Raw genomic sequence first — 7,321 nt, 5'->3', positions numbered from 1 at the left:
GCAATGTTAATTCAGATTTGGCATGGGTGATATATTCATGACTGCATAGTAACATAAAAATACCTCACATGCTTTAATATAGACTCCTGCCCAGAACAGAGAGTTGGATTCCGTGGCCGACAGGGGCCTTCCAACTCCAAGATCTCAGGATTTAGGGAGCCGGAGGTGGCCTGGATATTGTTTAATTATCTATTCAGCTTTTGCAGGTGACATTCACTAGTTTGAAAAAATGAGGTGGCTTAGACCAAGGAATTGGGATCCCCAAACTTAGTTTGTTTGTTCAGTGGTCACTGAAAGCTGAGTATAAAATCGATAGAAGATAAGGAATCAGAAAAATAGTGAAATTGACCAAAACACCCCACAGCAAGAAATACTTTTTTGGTCCTTATGACAAATAATTTGGGGATTCCTTTTGCATCAGAGTTGAAACCATTTTTTAAAATGGTCTACATTTTGTAAGAAAAGCAAAATCTCAGATGTTTTCTCCCACAAGATCATGAAATGTGGCACAGCATGAAATCACAGAATTGGGAAAGGATTGCTGTGCTAAGTTTAATTGCTGAGTACTTTTTCTTTGATAATTATATCTGCTATTTTAATCCGCTATTGTGTAGGGCTTTGTGAGATTCTTGACTTGGAAAGTGATATAGAACTAGCTATATTTATAAGGATATAAAGGCATAGAACTATTAATGAAATAATTTAATGATTTAAAATAATTGACAAGCAATCTTGTCAAATGATTTGGAACAGATTGGAAAGTGATTATTTCTGTTGGATTCAGTACAATACTGAATTAAACTGGAAGTTGCACTGTTAGTATAACCATTATAACCAGGGGTGGGTTCCTGCCGGCATTACTACCGGTTTGACAGGCAAAAAAGTTTGCACATGCGCTATTGCTTCACTCGTACACATGCCAGATGCGCATGTGCGCATTTGCACCTTAAACAGTCTGTGCATGTGCAAAACATTAGAAAAGGAAAAAATTACATTTTTCAAATGCATATTGTTCTACGCATGTGTAGAACAGAAAATCAAGATGGCGCCGCCGAGCAAAGAACCGGTTCGGGTGCATGTCCGCCTGAGTTAATACCTACTCGGCCAAACTGGTCCAAACTGGTAGGAACCCACCTCTGATTATAACTTGCTAAAACAAGGTTTGGTGGTAGAGAAAATAGTCATTTCAGCAGTTCTGTTCTTTTTTTTTTTTAATGAAAAATGATTCAGAACAATGCTTCTACTTGTTTTTTTGTCATGGGTTGATCAAGACACTGTCTTCATAATTTAAAGTGAGGTTCCTGATGACTTAAGAGGTACAGTTTCCTGGATATAACAGCTTCTCTTCTTCTGGTATGTGGCTGAAATTCCTGATCTACCATTCACTCTGAAATCGTCTGGTGGCTTCCCATCCCAGCATTAGCCAAGTCTGATGCAGCCAAGTTTGTCAGCCCAGACAAGATTGGCTAGATATTACTGTATCTAAGACAGATACCAAGCCTTAAATTCCCATCATTTTTAGGCGATCACCTGCTATATATCAAAAGCAGCACAAGCCTTTTTTTCTGTTTGCAGATCTTTAGTAGCTTATCACTTCTGAGAATTGGCTCACTTATCATTAGTGAATTAAATGGCTCCCTAAATATTTCAGAATATATCAAATGGCACAACGGCACCGAATATGAATAATTCATTGCTGAAAATTACCTTTCCGTTCTTTGATATAGGAGGGACAAAAGCACCATAATAAATAGAAGAGTGGAAGTCATCATTCACCGAAATCCCATCTAGGAAGAGAAGCTCAAAATAATCTGTTGTTTCCCCTGAGTGTGTATGTTTGCCTATGTGTGTATATAACACGCAAAAATGAAATGTGGGATTCTGGAATAGGTGGAGTGTCCTTTATCCTCTAGAAAGGATACGCTCTTACTTTTATCCTTGGCAGAAAGACAATCATAAACGGAGTGTTTTCTTTTCCATATACACACATTTCCATCTCTCCTTCTCCATCTTTCTGCTCTGGAAGGATGGCTTTTGTTCCTAACCTGCCGTGTAGAACTTTACAACCTGCCTGGGGGGGTGGGGAGGAGAAGGTGTAGGGAAGGGGAACAGGGATTCTTCTAGAGAAGACTGCTGCATGTAAAGGCAACAATGGAGGGCAGGAGATGAAAGAGATCAGAGGTGGGTTCCTACCGGTTCGGCCCGGTTCGACCCAAACGGTAGTAGCTTGGCAGCCTGGGTCGCTGGAACCAGCAGCCACCCAGACTTGCCATGCCCCCAAACCGGTTCTCCTATGTGGCCGCCAACTTGATTTTCAGTTCTGCGCATGAACAGAACAATTGTAATTGCACAAACTTTTTGCGTGCACCAAACTAGCAGTAATGCCAGGAGCAACCCACTCCTGAAAGGGATGTAGCAGTGGGGGAGCTTCCCCTTCTTGCTGCCACCTGCCCTCTGTCCTATTCTTCTGCAACAGCTGATATTTAGGCCTGAGCTTGGGCTGTGGTTATCCAGATGACCTGCATTTGGATAACCACATGTTCAGGCCTGCATTTACACCTGCATTTACACCTGCATTTCTGCAGCCAGATATGTTAGCCCTGCTCCGTCATTCAGATTTGCTGAAGGCACAAGAGTGAGGAATGGACTGGAAACAGGTCTTCTCATTCTTGTGGGCCCCAAGGAAACTACCTCTCCACTTTTACTATATTTATATTTTAAACCCTCCTCTGGTTATTGTTTTTTGCTGCAGCTCTTGTGGCATTACAGTACAGGTAGTTTTCGATTTACAATAATTCGTTTACCCAGTGTTTGAAGTTACAACAATGCTGAAAAAAACCTGACATACAACCTGAACTGTCAACTCTGAAGCTGGCCTGACTGAGGTCATCTTGGAGGCTTCAGTGTTGCCACAATGGTGCTCAGGGATAGGAAGTGTGGAATAGAGATGGCTGGGGTTTTGTAGCCAAAACAAAATAGCTTCCCCTGAGAATCAAGGACATTCTCACAGATGGCTGAAGAGAGGAGGAGTGAAGTTTCCAAGCAACCAGACAGCACCTTGATTGGACCATATGACTGATTGTTTGGGAAAGGGGGAAAACTTTACTTTTAATTAGGTGAAAACCACGGGAACTTTCAGAGTCAGTTTTCACCAGTCTGTACCAATATGATATGTTCAACAAACCTGTTCTTTGAAGAACCTGCCTCAGATTTCCGTTTGCTATGGGTGTATTACTTGGAACCCTGACACTGACCTTGCCCTCTGTGTCTTCAGCAAATCACAGCATCCTCACAGTCACATGAACAAAATTCAAGTGTTTGGTAACTGGCATATATTTGCAATGGTTTCAGCATCCCGGGGTCATGTGATCACCATTTGCGACCATCCTAGCGAACAAAGTCAATAGGGGAAAGCCGGATTCACTTACAACTGTAGGATTCATTGACCAACTGCACTGATTTGCTTAATAACCGTCAAGCAAAAATATAATAAAATTAGGATGTGACTCACTTAACAACCACTTTGCATAGCAATGGAAAATGTGGACATTCAGTTGTGAGTGTAAGTTGAGGACCACCTGAAGTTGCATTCAGAAAGACAATTGTGCAAGTTTTGGAATGTGCACAGAGCTCGGAATGTAGCCCTCTGGATTTGGGTGGAGCTGGACAGTGTGAGGGCACTGCACTGAGATGGTAGATAAAGGTCTAGGGATGATGAAGGAGCACATAACACCCCTGGATGGACCCATTTATTCTTGGGTGGAGGAGGGGAGCTAACTTTCCTTAACATTTAGGCTACATGTTTGGTGTTGCTCGCCTTGCCATTCGTTTGCACAGACTGTACCATCAGAAGTTGGCAATGTGGTTAAAGGTAGCTCAATTCCAGGAATGGAATTCAAGTAACACAGAGCTAAAATACCAAAGGCATCTGGAGGGAGGCATGGGGTGTGTTGTGTGTCAAAAAAGTCAGTCCTTATGCCTAGATTATAATTTGTCTGAAGAAATAAAGTGCATTTCCTGATTGAAAAAAAAAGTGTTAATGATAGAATGGGCATAAACTTTCTTTTATATTTTTCTTTCCTATTCTAGTGTGTTTCTATTTGCCTATGCCTTTTGATGAAATCTGTCTTAATCCCATTCCCTCACTGACTTCAAAGGCTTTATGCTTTACCAATAAATATTCTTCATTGGAATATTTACACTCATCATCGTCATCATCATTCCAGCTTTCCCTTGGAATGAACTCCTCCTTGTGCTTTGTACATTTAAACATTCACTGTTTTTCTTTTGCTCACTCAATCATGCCACATTTATTGTCAAATGCCTCTAATTTATTTATCTATTTAAAAAAAGATTTATATGGCTTCCCATCTTAAACAACAACTCTGGGTCAATTTTCTTTGCTGCTATGTTTTTACTTCTATTCCACTAATTTAGCATGAGTTCTCCCACTTTTTTCCCTTCAGTTTTTCTCAGACAGTTATACTAACTTAAAACTACTGGCAAAATATCCTGTTTTTGCTACTGCATAAAAAAGTTCATCTAAGCAGTCACCATTAAACTATTGTTTAATTATACAAAAGCATAAATCTATTCAACTACTCATTTCTAGTTTTTCAAAACTTAAGTTAACTCTTGCCCAGTGTTCATCTCATTTTGCATTTTTAGGAAAATCCAAATGAAAATTTGAACATATTTGGATATACATTTCCAGTAATGTATACAGGTAATCCTCGATTTACAACCATATTCTTAGTGACCATTCAAAGTTACAACAGCACTAAAAAAAAGTGACAGTTTTTCAAACTTATGACTATACAATACAATAGCAGAGTTGGAAGGGACCTTGGAGGTCTTCTAGTCCAAACCCTGCCTAGGCAGGAAACCCTATACCATTTCAGACAAATGGCTATCGAACATCTTCTTAAAGACTTCCAGTGTTGGGCATTCACAACTTCTGGAGGCAGGCTGTTCCACTGGTTAATTGTTCTAACTGTCAAGAAATTTCTCTGTAGTTCTAGGTTGCTTCTCTCTTTGATTGGTTTCCACCCATTGCTTTTTGGCCTGCCCACAGGTGCTTTGGAGAATAGCTTGACTCCCTCTTCTTTGTTGCAACCCCTGAGATATTGGAACACTGGCATCATGTCTCCCCTAGTCCTTCTTTTCACTAAACTAGACATACCCAGTTCCTGTTGCAGCATCCCTATGGTCATGTGATTTACATTCGGATGCTTGACAACTGGTTCATATTTATGACAGTTGTAGTGTCCCGGGGTCATGTAGATCCCCTTTTGTGACCTTCTGACAAGCAAAGTCAATGGGGAAGCCAGATTCATTTAACAACCGTGTTACTAATTTAACAAGTGCAGTGATTCAAATGTGGCAAGAAAAGTTGTAAAATGGGGCAAAACTCACTTTAAAAAATTCTCACTTAGCAAAATAAATGTTGGGCTCAATTGTGGTTGAAGACTACCTGTATGGTAATTGCCCTAGGCTTTTGAAACCAATTTTCCTCAATATAGTACCTTTTTAATACACCTTCCGATAATATAAGTAGCCTTATGGTGCAAGGTTATTTAGCTGGAAACTTTACCACAGTACAGGTTTTGTGTTACCGTTCATTCATAGACTTGGGGGTGCATGGATGGAACAAGTTCCCATTAAAATACAAAGTCAAGCAATTTCTTCCCCATTTTTCTAATGATAATATGGATCTCAATGTGCCTGACTGTTAGACTTTCCCCATCTCATAAACCACCCACCTTCTATTCAGTCCTGACTTAATTTAATTTAATTTTCCAACTCACTGCTGATGCAAGTAAATTATTATTTACTAGTATTCCACTGCTATCTTCTTTCAGTCTTAGGCAGGGCAGAAATCTGCAGGAATTTGTTTATGGAGCTGCCTTTCGTCTCTCTGGAATTAAATTCCAACAGCAAGATGGTCAGGAAGCTCTGAGAAATTGCCAAATATTTTTAGCTTATGAATATTATCACAGGTCGTCTTTTGATAAGTCGCTTCATAGAGACAGCCGCACAAGGAACTTAAAATTTAGCGAGCCTATCTTGCACGGATATTATTAGTATTTGAAACCACTTTGAGAAGAGAAATTATGTAAATTGATATCATGCTAGGATATAGCATCCATGCTGGGAATTCATAGGAAGTAGCTTGACAGTGAAATATTTCACTTTGAGCAAGAACAATCCGACATTTAGGACTCCTTACATTAACCACTATTTTTCTTTATTTCCTTTATAATGAGCATTTTAAAGGGAGGGGAAAAAATCCCCTTGAAAGTGGAAACTAATAACTGGCACTTTACCATTTTGACCTTTGAAGGAAAAGTGGATTGGAAAGCAATAGGCGATGGCATTAGAAGAAAGGAAGAAAATAGCTGGTGCTTGTCCGTGGTCAGTTAATAGCTCAGTGGCTTTTATTCCCTAGCTCCATACCTGCAAAAGACTCAATAAAAGGATCAGGCTCAGGACCAATTAGTGTCACATTAATCTGTGGCAATAATGAACAGAAGCTGCTGGAGGCCCTACCAGTTTCTCTGTATGCTCGAGGCTCTTGAGTGAGCTATGCTGTGCGATGGAGGGCAAATTGGGAAGGCGCGTTGAAGGATCACTCCTTTCCTGCATGTCTGGCAGCTAGGAAAACCATGCCTGAGAGGGGAAAGCCTGTTAAGTGCTGAGGACGGCTGCTGCTTTCTTGGCAACGAAAATGTCCAACACAATGTAAGCTGGCTTCAGAAAATTAGGTCACTTCTGCTAGATCAGCAATGATGGCCTTTACAGAATCCTGCCTTTGAGATCTATTTTCCAGTCTTCTCAAATGCTTCCAGGTTGTCAGTGACAAGAAGTTGATTTTGATTAGAAAAGTCCTGTGGGTGCTGGAGTAGTCTGGTTTTTCTCTTGAGATCGTATAAATCTGTCGGTCATCAACTGCATGTAGGTTTTGTTCTAGCTGTTAAATGGCCGTCAGGGAGATGTAGAAAAACTTTCCCGTTTATTGATTTCCACATATGGGAAAAGAGTTCTCTGTCATTTAATTTGCCACCTGCAAATGGACCGGAAAGACTCGGGAGATTATCAAATTTCATTTCGACACCAAGCCTAAAGCTGAGGAAGTTTGGGGAGAGCTAGATATTCTGTTAATAAATAACGTTAAAAACTTGAAATCTATTAGCTGACGCATCTGTCAGTTATGCCCTCCATTCCTCACGTGTATCGTTTTATTTAACTTGAGGAATTTTAGCTGAGTTATTCAAATAGCAAGCTTTAGTGATCGTGTATCCTTTAGCTCTAAAATGGTTGA

Source organism: Thamnophis elegans, chromosome 1 (assembly GCF_009769535.1).
Source record: "Thamnophis elegans isolate rThaEle1 chromosome 1, rThaEle1.pri, whole genome shotgun sequence".
Classification (NCBI taxonomy): domain Eukaryota; kingdom Metazoa; phylum Chordata; class Lepidosauria; order Squamata; family Colubridae; genus Thamnophis; species Thamnophis elegans.
The sequence above is the reverse complement of the archived record's forward strand: the minus strand, read 5'-3'. Positions refer to the sequence as shown.